We start from the raw sequence: 18834 nt of genomic DNA, 5'->3' as shown, positions 1-18834 counted from the left end.
ATTGTAATTGATGTTTGGAATTAAAGGGCTAATTTCAGGTCACCGGATTTTGCTCTGTTAGGTGAATCTTTTGAGATGGATCTTTTGCCCACAGGAAATCCTCTTCCACTCAGAAATCTCGAGGGAGGCAGTCTTCTGGAATAAAGGCAGAATATTCCCCTTAGTATAACCAGTTCCCAAGCAAGTCTGAAAGTTATACTCACTGACAACTCAGAAGTTGATCACCTAGGTTAGATTAGCCAGGTCTCTGGTGCCTCCATTCTCTCTCTGCCCATCAGTGCTAAACCATCCCCTTTCCATACAGTCATTCCACAAGAAAGTCAATTCGGCCGGGGTGGAGGTTAGGGTTAAAATAGTTGATTCGCCCATCTAACCAAGGCTTTCTAAAAGTTTTATGGAAATTAAGTCGAAGAAGTGATGTGTGATGCACCTGTTCATTGACTTGGAAGCAGGCAGCATGGCATGATGCAGTGGCCCTGGGGTCAGGCAGAGCTGGACTTATGTCACTCTTATGCTGAGCAGTAGAGTGACCGGGAGCAAGTTGCCTGACTCTTTTTAATCTTTGTCTCTGAATTTATAAAATGGACATAGGAAGGTTGTCCTAAGGATTAAATGAGAAAACGCACATGAAGCAATGTGTGCTCAGAGGAAGAAAGGTTAATTCCCTGATGTGCTGGGATCCACAATCTGCTGTCCGTATCACATGGAGAACTGACCATCAGGACAAAATAGAAGGCAACTGGGCAGTCATGTCAATCCAAAAAGTGCCGTATTTCGTTTGCAGGAGAAAGGCTAGGAGTCAAGTAAAATCACAAATGTGTCTTTAAAATATTTTGATGAGAAATAAAAGGATTTGCAGGGGAGTCTTTAAAAACCAAATGGCCATATCACTGTAATTGCTTTTAAAATAGCGATCTCTTATTTTTTTTTTTTTTTAAATTTTTTTTTTCAATGTTTATTTATTTTTGGGACAGAGAGAGACAGAGCATGAACAGGAGAGGGGCAGAGAGAGAGGGAGACACAGAATCGGAAACAGGCTCCAGGCTCTGAGCCATCAGCCCAGAGCCCGACGCGGGGCTCGAACTCACGGACCGCGAGATCGTGACCTGGCTGAAGTCGGGCGCTTAACCGACTGCGCCACCCAGGCGCCCCAAAAATAGCGATCTCTTAAAAGTCCCTCTAGTCCTAAGATCCTATGATACAGAATTCTGTCACAGAATTGGACATTTCAGAAGCGTCAACCAAACTGAATTACAGTAGTCCCCCCCTTACCCGGGGTTTTGCTCTGCATAATTTCAGCTACCCACGGTCAAGTGCAGACGATGCATTCTGGAAGCAGATGACCCTCCTTCTGAGTGTCATCAGAAAGTCAGTAGTTACCCCTGTCATAATGCCTACATCATTCACCTCGCCACATCTCACTTAGGCATTTGATCATCTCACATCATCACAAGAAGAGTGAGTAAGGGACAGTAAGAGACAGGGACCACATTCACATAACTTTTATTACAGTATATCATTATAATTGTTCTGTGTTACTACTGCTGCTGTGAATCTCTCGTTGTACGTGATTTAGATATTAAACTTTATCATAGGCCTGTACGTATGGGAAAAAGCATAGTGTGTATTGGGTTCAGTGCTATGTGTTTTCCGGCATCCACCGGGGGTCTTGGCATGTATTCTTTATGGATAAAGAGAAGACTACTGTATGAATTCAAACTGGAGCAAATTACACTTATTTGTGATTCCTCAAGTCACAGGCATGAATATTAATTTCTTGGGGTGTCTGGGTGGCTCAGTTGGTTAAGTGTCCAACTCTTCGTTTCAGCTCAGGTCATGATTTCACGGTTCGTGAGTTTGAGCCCCGTATCGGGCTCTGTGCTGACAGCATGGAGCCTGCCTGGGATTCTCTCTCTGCCCCTTGTCTGCTCTCTCTGTCTCTCAAAATAAATAAACTTAAAAAAATTGTTTTTAAATAAAAAAAATAATTTCTTAATGAAGAGTGAAATAAAACCAGTTTCTCCTCATTTTTTTAGACCTACTCAGTTTCACTCAACTGAGATGAAAAAAAAAAAAAAACAACTTAGCAATTCTCTAAAGCAAGCCAGTATTTCATTCCATTTGAGTCCCTGCAATGAACATTAGCACTGTGGTATTTCAAATACATGTTGATTCTCCACTTTTGGTATTCTAGATCTGAAAACCAGATAATTCGACCACCTGAAGTCTTTAATTTGCTTTAGAACTATCTGTTCCAAGTCCAAGGTCCTTTTGGATCCTTAATTCCATCACTTCTGGGTGGGTTGGTTTTTTTTTTTTTTTTTTAATGATTGAACTGTATTTCAGTGTTACACACATGTACACACACACGCATACACACTTACATGTAACTTCACACTAGACTAGGTAGAATGGAAATATTTGGCAGTTATCAGTATCACCTAATAGCAAAAGAGAGCATTGATTCCTTGTCGTCAATGCTTTCTAAAGATACATCCCTACTGGGGCGCCTGGGTGGCGCAGTCGGTTAAGCGTCCGACTTCAGCCAGGTCACGATCTCGCGGTCCGTGAGTTCGAGCCCCGCATCAGGCTCTGGGCTGATGGCTCGGAGCCTGGAGCCTGTTTCCGATTCTGTGTCTCCCTCTCTCTCTGCCCCTCCCCCGTTCATGCTCTGTCTCTCTCTGTCCCAAAAATAAATAAAAACGTTGGAAAAAAAAATTAAAAAAATATATATATATTTAAAAAAAAAAAAAAAAGATATGTCCCTACTGGTCTTTGGGGGACAGGGTGCTGGCTACAGATCCAGATCTGAAGCAATACCGCCTGATTTGAATCCCAGCCCTGTCACGAATAAGGAGTAGGACAAACTACTAACAAACTAACCTCTCTGTGCGTCAGTTTCTTCATCTATAAAATGGGTGAAAATAGCACCTTTTGGGAGGGGTTGTTGTGATGAGTAAGCATGCAAATTGTTTACACATATGTTTGGCACATACTAAACCCTCAACAGAGGCCTCCAGTGAAACTCAGCGTTCTACGGCACATAGGAAGTAAAGTCTACACGGCTCAAAGAAATCACTAAAGGCAGAAGATGGGGGAAGCAGAGTGTAAAAAAGGCCTTGAGAGACTGAGCCTCTAGGAATCTGGGTCAGACTAGATTTGGTTGCTCTTTTGAACCCCCTCTGCTGTGATTTGCTGGTTTGGGGAGCCACAATGAGGACACTGTGAGGTCATGGCCAGAAACATCCTTCGGGGAAACCTGTGCTAACCTTATCAATACTCTTAAAAGCAAGCCCTTTACCAAAATGCTCAGCAAGTGAAAGCAAGCCCCGAGGTGACTGCAAATACCAATGTGGAGGGAAGGTGGAGAGCCCGTGCTCACACCTGGGGGGCCATCTGACAGCTGCAGAGAGGCTGGGCAGTGGGCAGTCTTCCTCTGTGTCTCTGCATGAATCAGTGGTGTGCTGGAGGCAGCTGGTTCCAGCTTCCTGGAGCCCACTGTGTCCATGCGTCCCAGTGAGTTCATGTAGGTAACTCAACAGTTGCCATAGTGGGGGTATTTACACCACAGAAACTGGCAGACTATAACTCAGGGTATTTTGTTTTGTTTCACTGTCAGAGAGCTGGTAGGTTAATATTTCCCAGTGCGCCACTGGGGATGATAGAGAAGCTGGCTCAGAAAAACAAGAACACTGGCAATAAAAACCTTTTAAACTGCAAACGTCTTCTTTTGACATTCCTCAGTCTTCCCCGTTATACTAGGGCAGGAAGTTGGCAGTTGGACATGGTCTGTCGTGGTTTATCTAAAGAAGAAAAATCCAGGTGGACTATTGCTTCACGGATGGTCAATATGTATCGATTGACAGGACTTGAAAATGTTGTCCTTTTTTTCCGATTAAATACACGTTCACCCCAGGTCTAAAATAGTCATCAAACTGCATTTACACCTGCCCTAGGTTTGTAAAGTCCCAAAAAGGGAGATGCAATGAAGTGGAGTAATTCACATACTCTTTTTTCAGCCCTTACAAATAGTATTTTGATTATTCTAACATATTTTAAGGAATATGAAAACTTTATGTACTGAGAATGAATACCTTATGTCCCAACACTTAAAGGACAGCTTAACTTGTTCAGATTTCCAAGGTTGTTCCTTGAGAGTGAAGATGAAAGAATAGGGACTGAAATGAAGAAGTACCTCTAAATCTGCCTTTATTAGTCTGCTCGGCTAGCCATAACAAGTACTGTAGACTGATGGCTTAAACAACAGAAATTTATTTTCTCATGGTTCTGGAGGCTGGAAATCCAAGATCAAGGTGTCAGTAAGTCTGGTTTTCCTGAGGCTTCTCTTCTTGGTTCACAGATGGTCAAGTTCTCCCTATGTCTTCACACAGTCTTCCCTCCATGTGAGTCTGCATCCTAATCTCTTCTTGTTATAAGGACACCAGCCATATTGGATTGGGGCCCACCCACATTTTACCTTAAATGCTCTTTTAAAGGCCCTATATCCAAACCATGTCTTAAAAGACCAAATATAGTCACATTCTGAGATACTGTGGGCTAGAACTTGAACGTATAAATTTGGAGGGGGACACAATTAAGCCCAGTACACTGCCTGAACATAACCATAATTTATCCACAAGGAAAATTAGATCTAACAACATCACAGGTCACGTTCCTAAGAGAAGCAGACTCTGAAGAGACAGAGATTGGCCTGCAGGGGTTTATGGTAGATGCTCTCAGGAAAACCTACAAGCAATGAAGGCAGCAGAATTAGGCATAAGGGGACTGCAGTGAAGTCATGGTCAAGGCCCAGGATGACCACAGAACTCTCCAGGCACGTGGAGAGTTGTTTGGAACTGAAGCAAGGGCACTAGGCCATTTTACTCCTGCAAGGACTAGTCATGGGGTGTGGGCTGCCCCCAGGAAAGAGGCATGATATTCATGAACAGGCTCTCTTCAGCTGAGGACAATCTCAGGCAGACTCAGTTGAGAGTTGCCAATCACCTGGTCTTTGGGAGCTGACAGAGGATTGCTCAGTCAAGTGGAGTCTCTGGTCAGTGCACTGGGTGTCTACAGTATAAGGAAGCAGAGGTTCCCCATGTGAATGAATAGATTTACCATCATCTTCTTAAGAAATTTCTCATAATACCTCTCAGTAGTTTAAATGGTGACCTATTATGAACCCTAAAACACTTGGCCCAATTCTGGGTGCATCAAAAATGCCCAGCAGAATGGTCAGGGTGTATGGCCTCATGGGAAGAGTATGCTATTTGGAGACAAAGAGATCTGGGTTCAACTCTCTTCCCCACTATTTACTAATACTCTTTACCCTCTCCAGATCTCCAATGTCTCTTCTGCAAAATGAGGATAAGTAAGCCAACTTTGTTAGACTGTTGGAAAGATTCAAAGAAAAAAATACACTTCAGGGTGTCGGGCACATGCTTGACAAAGAAGGCATTCCAAAAGTGTACGTTTCCTTCCCTTTCTTTAAGCAAATAATTAATCAGTGGTAACCAATTTCAAACCAGAAATAGGCATTTGGTCTCCTAACATGAGGGAAACTGTTTCTCAAATTCTGCACTTGATCTTAGCCAAAAGGCTGAGAAGTGATGTTTCTCAAATTCTGGTGTGATCAGAATCACTGGTGAAGATTGTCAAAACAGATTCCTGGATCCCATTCACAGTGAATCTAAATCAGGAGGTCTAAGGTGAAGACCAGGCATGTGTAATTTTAGCAAGCCCCATGGGGGTTTCTGATACCTGGAAAATCTTGAGGCCCCATGCTTGAGGCTGTGGGTGTTGTGTCAGTAAGAATGGGAGTTCAGTGCTTAGATGCCTGGGGACATTTCCGCTGTCTTCATTGTCATTTAGTTCTGTGGATGTAGATGTACACATCTCATCACAAAGACTTCTCCCCTTGTATAAATACTGTGCATTCCAAAGCTAAAACATGCATAAATTATGTCAGCTATAGAATCAAACCAATTCTTCTTTTCAAGATGTAGTTTTATTGAGGTATAAATCACTGCTACAAGGCAATTTAGTGCAGACAGGAATTTTACTGGGGGATGCAGATCCCCTGAGCTTGTCTGGAAAATGGGAAGCATATTCAGAGTTGCAGGTGTAAGAGCTGCGTGTCCTGCAAAGAAGCTCCGTCTGGACAGAGATTTAACTTTCTCATCTAAGTCAAGGTAAATGGAGTTCCTCTGGATGGGATTGCTAAAGGCTTTCTGTGTTTGATTAGGGATCACAAAGCCCATCTGTGCTGCAGAAATTATACTGTCAAAAAGACACCTGACCGGGGTCCAGAAAGTAAACAGGAGCTGGAACACAGAAAGTGACCCCTGAGCGCAGACGGGCTTTCACATCCCTACCAGACTTCCCCTGATTTAACATGGGGCCATGTGGTTTCCCAGTGTCTTCTGTGGCTTTCTTTTCCCACAGAATGAGGCCTCATTTGTTCTAAAATATGAAGCTTTGGGGGTTTCTCGAAAATGGTACTTTCACTCAGTAAAAATAAGTCAAGACGAAAACGTTATCTGTGGGAATCCATTCTGAAAATGGATTGAACTGAGAACATGAGAGAAATGGTCTGTTTTTCCCAAATGATCAGCAGCCACCCAGAAGTGGTCCCTTTCCCTATGGCAACAACAAAAATTCTAGAAGTAGCACAACAGAAGCATTACGATCAGCGAGAAGTCCAAGATGGCTCTGTGCTCATTGTTTCCATACTAACACCACAAGTCTGGGAGTTGGTGAGCTTCTTCTATCCTTAGACCTACTCTGAGTTCTTATCGATGAAGGAGGGTTCCCTACAACTTGCCTTTATTTTCTTTTAAAAAATATTCCTCTGGGTTTGACTAGGGCCTTGTAACACACACTGAGTCCTCGTTACACTAGAGGAACCATGCATCCCCTAACCTTTAAATATTACCTAGAGTCCTTTGCTCTTTCCCTGGCTCACTTAGAGAAGCATCTTCGAGTACAACATCCAATTAAGTAGTAGGTTTACATCTAGTGCTTCTTTCTTGTATTCACATCTCTTTCTGACTCAGCTCTGTACTCTGCCATTCTTTAGCTACACAGAATTTTAGGGCCGGAAGAACACATTAGTCAGGTTAGTATTACAATGAGCTGCAGTAATGAGTAAGCCCTATAATCTTGGCATTGCAGCACAATACAGTTGTGTTCTCACTCCTGTGATAGTCACTGGCTCTCCTGGGCAGCTATCCTCAGGCATCTGGGCGTCTTCCACCATCTCAGAGCCCTTCCCTTCCAGCAGCATAGATAAAGAGAGAAAAGGTATGGGACGTTTCAGCAAGCAGGCCAGGAAAGTGGAGAATTGGTCCACCAGCATTCCACTGATCCAGAGATGGCTGACAAATGTTGACAAGTACACAGATGCTAATAGTGTTTGTCTCAGAGAGTCCTTAGATGCCCCTTGGCTTTCAATGCCTTCGAGTGTTTTCTAGTTGAGGCAACCGAGACCCAGAGTTACACAGAGCCAATCAGTGACAGCTCAATTCAGTGCTGGCCAAAAGGCCTCTTGCCCATTCCTATTAGTTCCAATTAATGTATAAAAAGGCTCATAAAATCTCAAGATACAGTTGCAGCATTGTTTCTAGAACTTTCTATCCAGGACTCCAGGGTGAGGAGGACTATGACCACCCTGCTCCAAAACCCACAGTTCCGATGCAGTCCTGTCCATCTGAGAGCTGGACAGATGAATGTTTCAAGGAGGAAGCGCCAGTAGCAAACCCTAATTATGGGAAATGCTTCTTGGCTCCTAAGGATATAAAATTACTTTGCGGAAAGTCAAGAAAAATAGAAACAGAATACACTGTAAAGCTTTCTTCAGAGGCCAAAAGTCACCTAGTAAGCCTTGAATATTGTTCTTGATTCTGTCAAGATAGCTTACAGGGTGGAGACAGCTGATAGGGAGAGAAAGTCTGGATGGGGTCAGCCTGGTTTGTAACCATTATGTTGGCTCATGGAGGATATGTCTTGAAAGATTGTCCTCCCCACGACTGAGTTCAAATGAGAAGAGACAGAGACTGCCAGAAAATACCTAATAGAGGATAAAGAAATGGGTGCAGGCATGGTCTCTTTGACAGGTTCTAAACACTATCTGGAGAACAGTGGAAAACCCGAGTGGAAAGAACTCCTGTGTGGGAATCCGGATGAACCACATTTCTTTCTTTTTTTTTTTTTTAAGTGTATTTATTTTGAGAGAGAGACTAAGCATGTGCACAAGCAGGGGAGGGGCAGAGAGAGAGGAAGAGAGAGAGAATTCCAAGCAGGCCCCTGAACTGGCAGCACAAAGCCCGATGTGGGGCTCGATCTCATGAACTGCGAGATCATGACCTGAGCCAAAACCAAGAGTCAGATGCTTACCCAACTGAGCCACCCAGGCACCCCAGAACCTTTGCCACACTTCTGACCATCTATATCAATGTCTATTGATCCCTCAGGTGCATACCTATTTTTTAAAGTCTGACTTTATCATCACAAAGTTTGTATATCTGGATTTTTTGCCTGAATCTTAAAATTTTCACCTGGAGTTTTGATGTGGAGTCGTTAAAGGCTTTATGTTAGTTTTCATCAGTTTTAGGGAGGGAAAAGAAATAAAAATAATACATGCCACTTGGCTGGAAACTAAGGTGCTGGTTTAAACTAAACATTATTACACATAATGTATTTTATTACATAAAATACATAAATAACAGTAATAATAGAATTAGATTTATAGAGTGAGTGCCAAATTATATTACTTCATTTAACCAAAGCACAATCACATTTCCTAGATTCACTGATAAGGTATTAAAAATAGTGCAGAATGTAATTACATGTGCTTTTATTTTTCAATTTTTTACCTCATTCTCAATACTTCCCCTTTTTTATAAAAATTTTTCATCCTTGTGAGTTGGGGGAACATTGTGTCCACGTTACTAACAGTCACAATGAAGCCAGTGAGACGAATGGATTTGCTGAATCCCATGATAGTTTATGGCAAAGCTTGGACTCAGATCAATGGTCAGCATGGTGAGCAAGAGAAATGGAGGCAGGCTTGTTAGGTACCTCCAAAGAACTTGGAAATAAGGCAGCTCTCAGAGTTAAACTAGTAAAAGGCATACATAAAGTGCATAAACCTAGTAAAACAGAAAGGATGTAATTGGCCAATTGTGGAAGGAAGCCAAGAAACCATCCATTTATATATAAAAAAAATAGGGGGCGCCTGGGTGGCGCAGTCGGTTAAGCGTCCGACTTCAGCCAGGTCACGATCTCGCGGTCCGGGAGTTCGAGCCCCGCGTCGGGCTCTGGGCTGATGGCTCAGAGCCTGGAGCCTGTTTCCGATTCTGTGTCTCCCTCTCTCTCTGCCCCTCCCCCGTTCATGCTCTGTCTCTCTCTGTCCCAAAAATAAATAAACGTTGAAAAAAAAATTAAAAAAAAAATAGAAGAGGTAAAAGCATCTCAGACTTCAGTCCCACTGATCTAGGGGTACGGTAATGAGAAGGATGTACATGTGATTATAAGTTAGTAAGCAGAAAACTTACTAACTGCATTGTAACTGTTTGGATTAAGACTATGTGAATGAAGGAGTTGGTTAACCAAAAGAGCAGGAAAAAGAGCCAGAGGGTCATAGAGGCCCTCTGGATGGCACAGTCCATCAACATGGAAGCACCTAAAGAAGACACAGTCTTAGCAGTGTTGGCCAAAGCATTATGGTTCCCTTGATGAGACTATCTCTGTTAGGAGCAAGAGTGCCCAAGCCATTGACAGCAACACTCTAAGATCAATTAAGAGCCCTTTTCTTCTGATTCTGTGGACGCCAGGCAACCCTGTGATAATTTGGTTCCTCCTGACAGAACTGTCTCAATGCTTTCTGGTCTATCTGCCAGTGGTAATTATTATTTTAAATTACTGTCATTGTATCTGACGGCTATGAGCTGGTCCCACCCTAAGCACGCCAACCAAATCCCTTTTATGAACCTGAGAGACCTGAGACCATGATGTGTTCTTCAAGGTAAACACCACCTTCTGGAGTCCACCTGGGCATGCAGTACTATTATGTAGCCACAGCTCAGGCTTCACTCTGCTCTTCTTGAACTGTCGCTGAACCAGCCTCGTGCAATTTTGACGGAACCATATGTAAAGTCAAGATCAGGATGTTCTAATAATTGACAGAACAATTGCCATATTGTAAGCCAGAAGCAGCCTGCAGAATAAAGGGAAGGAAAGAACCTAAACCACTTTAACAGGCCGCGTGCCGATTTTCTATTGTATCTGGGACCCTGCCACAGACAGCTTCATCAAAGATACCGAATAGTTGACAGAGTAATGTTTTCCAGGTTTTCTCGCACCTTATCCAATTGCAGTAATTGTTAGGTGATAAATACAGTGACAGCTCATTACAAAACTCAGCTTCCAGAAGCTGAAAGGTTAGGTGGCACCTCTCACCTGCTGGGTGATAGGTTAGCATCTTACCCCTGTCCCTTTCCACTCCCAACCCCACAGTTCTGTCTGCAGTCTTGTGCACTCAAGGCATTAGATTTCACACAAAGCCTTTTGAAGTGAAAATAAAGTCAGAAGGCTCTACTACAGAACCTAGGAATAAAACTATGTATAAAACTATACACAGAGGGCAGGAATGAAGAGGATAAAGAATATGGCCTGAAAACTTGACAGCATTATCCGCAGTCTCTTCGAGTTTTTAGATTTGTGTGTGTGTGCACATGTGTGTGTCTGTGTCTCCCTGTGTACCTAGGGAAGGGTTTGTATACTCTTGTGTCCTCACACGTATATTCCTAAGTCTGTAAGTGCTAACTCTCTGGGTTTTTTTTTTTAGCAGTTTTATTGAGGTATGATTGGCATACAATGAACTACACATATTTAAGATGTACGTTTTGATAATGTTGACACACATATACAGTTGTAAAACCATCATCACTATCAAAATAACAAACATATCCATGATCCCCAGAAGTTTTCTTGTGCTCCTTTATATTTTTTAATAATTATTTTTTAATGTTTGTTTATTTTGAGAGAGAGAGAGAGAGAGAGAGAGAGAGAGAGAGAGAATGCACGGAGGAGGAGCAGAGACAGAGAATCCCAAGCAGGCTGCATGCTGTCAGCACAGAGCTGGATGTGGGGCTTAATCTCTTGAACAGTGAGATCATGACCTGAGCCCAAATCAAGAGTTGGATGCTTAACTGACTGGCCACCCAGGTGCCCCTCTTGTGTTCCTTTATAATCCCACCTTCTGCCCCTTCCACCTCCCATCCCATCCCCAGGAAACCACCAATCTGCTTTCTGCCATTATACATTAGTTTGCAATTCCTAGATATTAATATAAATGAAACATACAATATATACCCTTTCTTCCTGGCTTCTTTTGCAGAGCATAATTATTTTGATATTCATTCATGTTGTGGTGCGTATCAATAGTTCATTTTCTCATTGTTGCTGAATAGTATTCCTTGTAGGAGTGGACCACAGTGTGTTTGTTTATCCATTCACCTGTTGATAGATACCTGGATTGTTCCCAGTTGGAGGCAATTAGAAATAAAGTTCTGTAAACATTTGCAGAAACATTTTTGCATGGACACGTGCTTTTTTTTCTTTTCTTTTTCATTAACTTATTTTCAAGTTAGTTACCATACAGTATAGTCTTGGCTTCAGGAGTAGAACCCGGTGATTCATCTCTTACATGTGACACTAGTGCTCATCCCCAAAAGTGCCCTCCTTAATGCCCATCATGCTCTATCCCCCCTTCCAGCAACCCTCAGTTTGTTCTCTGTATTTAAGAGTCTCCTACGGTTTTCCTCTCTCTCTGTTTTTATCTTATTTTTCCTTCCTTTCCCCTATGTTCATCTGCTGAGTTTCTCAAATTCAACATATGAGTGAAATCATATGATACTTGTCTTTCTCTGACTGGCTTATTTCACTTAGCAAAATACACTCTAGTTCAATCCATGTTGTTGCAAATGGCAAGATTTCATTCTTTTTCGTCGCCGAGAGTGTTCCATTGTATGTATATACCACATCTTCTTTATCCATTCATCAGTGGATGGACACTTGGGCTCTTTCCATAATTTGGCCGTTGTTGATAATGCTGATATAAACATTGAGGAGCATATGCCCCTTCAAATCAGCATTTTTGTATCTTTTGGGTAAGTTCCTAGTAGTGCAATTGCCCTGTCATAGGGTAGCTCTATTTTTATTTTTTGAGGAACCTCCATACAGTTTTCCAGAGTGGCTGCACAGTTTGCATTACCACCAACAGTGCAAAAGTGTTTCTCTTTCCCCACATCCTTGCCAACATCTGTTGTTTCCTGAGTTGCTAATTTTAACCATTCTGACTGGTGTGAGATGGTATCTCATTGTGGTTTTGATTTGTATTTCCCTGATGATGAGCGATGTGGAGCATCTTTTCATGTGTCTGTTTGCCATCGGGATGTCTTCTTTGGAAAAGTGTCTATTCATGTCTTTTGCCCATTTCTTCACTGGATTATTTGTTTTTTGGGTGTGCTTTGTTTTCTTTTGGACAAATTCCTAGGATGGATGAGTAGGTTCCATGGTAGATGTGTGTCTAACTTTCGAAGAAACTGACAAACTGTGTTCCAAAGTGGTTGTACCATTTTACGTTTCCATCAGTGGTACGTGAGAATTCTAGTCTAGTTCCTCCACATCCCTGCCAACACTATGTATGGTTCGATTTTTCTTTTGATTTTAGCCATCCATATAGTTGTACAGTGATAGGTGTACAGTGATACCTTCCTATGGTTTTATTCAGCATCTCTTCATGTGCTTAGTTGACATCTGGAAGTCTTCTTTAATAAAATGACTATTCATATATCTTGTCTATTTTTTAATTGGCTTGTTTTCTTCTCATTGAGTGTCAAGACTTTCTTATCTATTCTGGATGCAATTGCTTTGTCAAATGTATGTACTGTGAATATTTTCTTCCAGTGTCTAGCTTGTCTTTATTCTCTTAACATTGTCTTTGGAAGAGTAGACATTTTTAATTGTAATGAAGTCCTATTTATTAACTTTTTTTTAATGGACTATGCGTCTCAGTGTGGTGGCTAAGAAATCTTCACTTAATCCAAGGTCACAAACATTTTCTCCTATATTTTCTTCTAGAAGTTTCACAGCTTTAGGTTTTACATTTATCTCTGATGCATTTTGAGTTAATATTTACATGATGGAAGGTATAGATTGAAATTCATTATTTTCTATGTGGATATCCAGTTGTACCAGCACCATTTGTTGGAAGGACCATGTTTCCCCACCAAATTTTCTTTCTCCTTTGTCAAAAATCAATTGTCCATGTATGTTATTTCTGTTCCCTTGACCTATCTTTAAGCCAATAACACACTGTCTTGATTCGTGTAGCTTTCTAATAAGTCTTGAGCTCCAGTGTTCAAATTTGATTCTTCTTTTGTAAATTTTTTTTCTTTTGTTTTGTTTTACTTTTGCTATTCTAGGTCCTTTGTGTCTCCATATGAAGCTTATAATCCACTTGTCAATTTCTACAAAAAATGCTTACTGAGATTTTGATTGGGATGGTGCTGATTCTATAAATCAATCTGGGGAGAACTACGTCTTACCAATATTGAGTGTTCTGATCCATGAATAAATTCTATCTTCCCACTTATTTAGATCTTCTTTAATTTTTCTTGGCAGAATTTTTTTTAGTTCTTAGTGCATAGAGAACTGTAAACATTTCTCAGTCACAAACTATAAAGGAGAACAACCAGTTTCTTCAAGACTGACAAGCTAAAGGCACCAGAGTCTTAAACCCCAGTATTGTTTTACAGCAATACAATGCAGGGACTATAAAGAGGGGATGATAGTACCTATTTCCTAGAATTTTGAGCATTAAATGAGAGAGCACAAGTATACAGTTTAAGATAGCACAGGCCATGGTTCAGACTGGCTGGGTTCAAATCCCAGGTCCACCATTTAGAGCTGAGCAATCTTCAGAAATACACAATCCCTATTCAACTCAGCTTTTTGATCAGCAAAATGCAGAAAATACTAGTACTTCCTTCGTAAGGACCCTCATGAGGGTATGATGAGCTTGCTAAACAGTTAGAGATATCTTGTCATATTTTAAGCAACAAATAAATGTTAGCAATGGGTGTTGATTTTATCATTAACGGCACTTAACACAGCATCTGGAACATAGTAAGCAACCGATAAAGGGTAGATTTAATTATTAGCTTATATAACAAACTAGGCTACCTGGTTAACACCTTCACATATGCTTCACATCAATTTGAGTATCACAGGCTGAATTGAATTTGCTGGAAGGATGTTTGTTCTTTTTTTTAAGCATGTTTGTTTTGAGAGAGAGAGAGAGAGAGAGAGGCAGCAGGGGAGAGGGAGAGAAAGAATCCCAAGCAAACTCCATGGTGTCAGCACAGAGCCCAACGCAGGGCTCGAACTCATGAACTATGAGATCATGACCTGAGCCAAAGTCAAGAATCAGACGCTTAACTGGCTGAGCCACCCAGGTGCTCTAGGAGGTTTGTTCTTAAAAGACCTGACCCTGATACTGAACACAGACTCCCCTTTCTACTCTTTGAATGTCGTATTTGAGAGTTTGCCTCAGACATACCCAACACAGGATCTCAACATGTAGGCAAATCTCCCACAGCTAGCTTTACTATTAGCTTCCTTAATTTCTCTTCCACCCATTTTGAGATCTAGAAGTCTGAAAGAGATTGTATAAATCATTCTCTCTCATCAATTCCAACATCCTTAGAAAGCTGACTCCTTCCTGATGATACACCTACTCTACCCCTGACCCTTGCTATAGGGCAGAGAAGTGTCCAGGTTACATATAGACTGGTTCTATGGGGTAGTTTTATGATGTGATCTGATTTCAAAACCCAGGAAGGCCCCGTGCACCTCTTGTCACCCCCCACCACTACTTTCCACCCCTGTACACACACACACACACACACACACACACACACAATCTCCCCTTCTAGTTTGCTGACACAAGCTGCCTAATTGGAAACCCATGTCTGCACTTGATGACTCAGTTCCCTGTAAAATTGCAAATTACCTTTGAAGAAAAAAAATGATCATGAACTTATTCATGTAGGTGACAGTGCGACGTCATGGAAGCCCCAAACCAGAAGAGTCAAGTCTTGGGTTCTAATCTTAGCTGCTCTTCTCCCTTCTCTGTAACCTAAGATTCCACTTAAGCTCTCTGCTGTACCCTAAGGGGATGGCGCCATTTGAGTCATTCATTCACCCAGCAAATCTTACCACAGCCACGTATTGTTTTAAGTGCAGAAGACACAGCAGTGAGCAAAACGAAATCCCTGCTCCCACGGAGTTCCTATGCAAGTCAGAGAGATGGATAATAAGCAGTAAACACATATGTAATAGATCGTCAAGGGGTGGTGAATTGCAAGAATCAAAATAAAGCAGAGCAAAGAGGCAGAGAATGAAAAGGAATGCTAATTTAGGTGGTGGCAAAGGAAGTTCTTTCGGAGGCAGTGACAATTCAGCAAAGGCCTAAAGGAAGTAAGTGAGGCGATTTGAGGCAAGCTGGCAGAAGAACATTCCAGAATGGGGAGTAGTAAGTGTGAAGGTCATTTTGCTCCACGTGTTTGAGGAAGATAAAGAGGCCATATGGTTGCAGTAAAGAGTTAGCTGGAGAGGGGTCTAGGGCACAACACATATGGGGCATTGCAGGCCAGCATGATGACTTTGGAGAGTGTGTGTGGTCTAAGGGACACAGAAGTCACTGCAGGGTTTGGAGCAGGGGAGTCACAAGATCTGACTTGTTTTCGAGCACTCACTCGGGCTGACGTGCTCAGGACAGGTAAGAAACAAATGTTTGGAACATAACGTTAAACAATTAGATGTAGGGGAAGCATTTCAAACAAAGGAATAAGAAAAGAGTAACAGATGACTCTAATATTTTGGCCTGGAGAAGAAGAGGATGGCATTAACTGAGACACAGAAGCCTGAGGAAGAAGAGGGCATACCAATAGTTTGTTGGGGACATGTTAAGTTGGGCTCATCCATTAGCTATGCCAGGGGCAGGTCAAGTGGGCAGTTGTGTATATGGGGTTGGAGTCATGAGTGTCTGCATGATAATGGAATTTACAGCAGCAAGTGGCGTCACCTGGGTGGTGACTGTTGCTAGAAAAGAAAAGAATTCCAACAAGAAAAGGGGGGTCCAAACAAAAGATTCCAGTTTATTAGTGGGTTAAATGAGATGGACACCTAAAACAGGGCATTGGAGTACTTCAGGGTACACCTCAAGTACCAGAAATCTCAAGTAAAATGAGCTTGAACAATAAGAACGTTTATTGCATAATAGAATTCTGGAAGAAGAGTAGTTCTGAGTTTGGTTAATTCATTGGCTGAATGATGTCATCAAGAACCAAGACCCCTTCAGCCTCAGGGTGGCTCAGTTGGTTAAGAGCCAGTCTCTTTTGGTTTCAGCTCAGGTCCTGACCTCATGGTTCACAGGTTGGAGCCCCGCATCAGGCTCAGTACTGATAGTGGAGGGCCTGCTCGGGATTCTCCGTCTCCCTCTGTCTCTGCCCCTTCTCCACTCTCTCCCTCTCAAAAATAAGCAAATAAAAACTTAAAAAACAAAGAAGAACCAAGGTTCCTTCATCTTTGGACTCTGCTATTCTCATAACAGCAAGATGGCTGCCGTAGCTCCAGATGTCACATCCTCTCACACCGTCCACAGGTGGGATAAAGAGAACAACCTTTTTCATCTCTTTTTAAGAGGAAACTTTACCAGTAGGCTCCCCGCAGAATTCCCTCTTCAACCAAACCAGAATGGGTCACAAACTCACGCCTACACAAATCTTAGCAGGGAGCACATAGCCGTACGCAACCATACTATTATAGACTCCGGGGGTAGAAGAGACCTGGAAAGTTCATGTATTTCCAATGTCAAATCCTCATGACTGTGCATTAGACAAGGTTCCAGAGAGAAGTATAGGACCTATCCAAATTATCCTAATTTAGAAGGAACTCAGAGGATCTGATGCCAGCCTCAGCTATGAGTGAGAGCAGAACACAGCAAAACCACGGGATAGTGCATCAGTCCAGGCTAGTATGAGAGATGCCTTCCTCCCCACATCCCAATAAGAGCTGAGACCTTTGGTCCAGGGGCACAGCCAGCCAACCCACAGCCACCTAGAAGGATGAAGGATGCTAGGGAATAAATGCTCTGCCTCACCCCCTTTCTCCCTCCAACTAGAAAACAAAGGTGAGACCCTGAGGCACAAAACAGAAAAGAGTGGAGAAGGTTCTGGAAGAACAGAGGGTATCTGGCTTGCCCCATAGGTAAGATCAGCCACTCTGAGGCCACTCGTTTCACCTAGGGAAACTCTGGCTTCTAGAAATATCCCAGTCAACCCAGGGAAGTGGGGGGGGAGGTGGGGGATCTATATAGAACAGGCCTAATTCCTCATCCCTGTGACAAAAGTTGAGATGGAAGACATAGTCAGGTGTTAGGGCAAAAGTCATTAAGATTAGTTTAGTCCTTGACCCCAGTGTCCACTGGAGATGGAAGGTTGGGGTCTCCATGTATCTTTTCCTTAGCACGGTGCCTCTCCGCCAGAGGCAGTTTTGCTCAGTGGGAGACACTGGCAATTCCATTGTCACAACTTCAGGGAGTGCTACTGGCATCTAGGGGGTAGAGACCAGGCATGTCACTAAACATCCCACAAGGCACAGCGCAGTAACCGCCACAAGGAATGACGTGGCCCCAAATGTCAATAGTGCCACAGATGAGAAACTTAGCTGGTGTAAGACCTTCCCGAGGGGCCACAGCCCAACGTTTCCCCTTACACTTGGGCCGAAATCTTTGGTTTCATGGTGAGCTAATACAAAAACAGTACCAGGGTTCTTTGAGGGCAGGGAGGGAAGGGGTTGGTGGCAGCAGAGTTGCAGGGGTGGGGGGAGAGGCAGGAGAGAGAGGAGGGGCTCTGTGCTCACAGAGGAATGGCCCTTGTTGAATTTCTCTCAGTCAGTGCACAGCCCCCAGCCAATGGCGGGGAGCAGCGAGCCCACGGGCCACACCGGACCCCCACCAGCTGTGGGGCTGCATGCGAGCTGTATCACACCCCAACACCCGCTCTTCGCAGGCAAGCCTATAAACAAGAAAGCCAACCGCGAGAACATAAGAAAGAAATAAAAGTTGTTTGGTCTGCCGTCAGGAACAGATTGTTGGAATATCCTAACCCCAGTCCAAAAGGAACAACCAACAATAACAATTAGAAGACCGCGTCTGACGTTGAACCACACGATGCCTGCATTTTCCCTGTGCCAGGACCATTTCCAAGGGGACTAACCACTGGCCCCGTCCTGTGTTCTTACCACGGCCTGAGGAGCCCTCCTCTCTATGTAATCACCAACGATAGGACCCAAACACATGAAAATGTCAGCCGGGACCATGAATTAGGAGCAGGTGAACTTAGCCTCTGCTAAAGGTCAGCGGATGTATTTTGATGGACATGTGCTGTCACACCTCGATTCCTCTTTCACTTGGCATCTACAGATCAATCGAAAATACTGTATTTTAAGTGAGTCTTCCAGATACCTGTAGTTACCCTGTTTAAGAATAACCTTACTGCTGGCATATTCAGGGGTGGAAAGCTTTCTAAACGGTATACATTTTCCTTGCTTCGATAAACAAAGCATATTGACAATAATTCTAGCCTTTCAAGTGACTCAGGACAATTACTCTAATATAATAATAAGAAAATAAGATGTTCTCAGACCTTGGATCACTTTGCCCAGGCATTAAATGAACCCAGATCATGCCTTCCCCCACCCCACCGC

The 18834-nt window shown here is 42.8% G+C and overlaps 1 protein-coding gene and 1 long non-coding RNA gene across 2 annotated transcripts in view; one reads left to right on the top strand and one right to left on the bottom strand.

The window, feature by feature from the left end:
• Positions 1–18834, top strand: part of NEDD9 (neural precursor cell expressed, developmentally down-regulated 9) — a 183746-nt gene that overhangs the window by 65330 nt on the left and 99582 nt on the right. The window lies entirely within an intron of this gene.
• LOC124528028 (uncharacterized) overlaps positions 1–18834 on the bottom strand; it is a 32845-nt gene that overhangs the window by 9650 nt on the left and 4361 nt on the right. The gene's annotated exons all lie outside the window — the stretch shown is intronic.

The sequence above is a fragment of the Lynx rufus genome, unplaced genomic scaffold, assembly GCF_022079265.1.
Source record: "Lynx rufus isolate CCGP_SWC_20201006 ecotype Redwood Valley unplaced genomic scaffold, mLynRuf1.p SCAF_6, whole genome shotgun sequence".
In the NCBI taxonomy this organism is placed as follows: Eukaryota; Metazoa; Chordata; class Mammalia; order Carnivora; family Felidae; genus Lynx; species Lynx rufus.
This window is presented reverse-complemented; position numbering and strand designations above follow the sequence as displayed.